The sequence below is a fragment of the Penaeus monodon genome, chromosome 15 (assembly GCF_015228065.2).
Source record: "Penaeus monodon isolate SGIC_2016 chromosome 15, NSTDA_Pmon_1, whole genome shotgun sequence".
NCBI lineage: Eukaryota > Metazoa > Arthropoda > Malacostraca > Decapoda > Penaeidae > Penaeus > Penaeus monodon.
The window spans coordinates 34,060,119-34,060,328 of record NC_051400.1 but is presented as its reverse complement, the minus strand read 5'-3'; positions in this window follow the sequence as shown (position 1 = coordinate 34,060,328).

The following is a 210-nucleotide window of genomic DNA, read 5'->3' as shown; positions in this document are numbered from 1 at the left end:
TCCAGAAAAAAATCTCGAAACCCCCAGCTGATTATGCTGGCTTCGCCCGCCAACCAACACTTGCCTCCCTTAATAGAAAACTGAAATAGCGGCCATGCTTAGGACTATTGGTATTAGAAGAAGCATTAATGATAATGCTATAGGAAGTATTAACAATGGTAGTAATATTAGTTGCTAACACAAGCAGTTATAGAAAGCGAATATATTAAA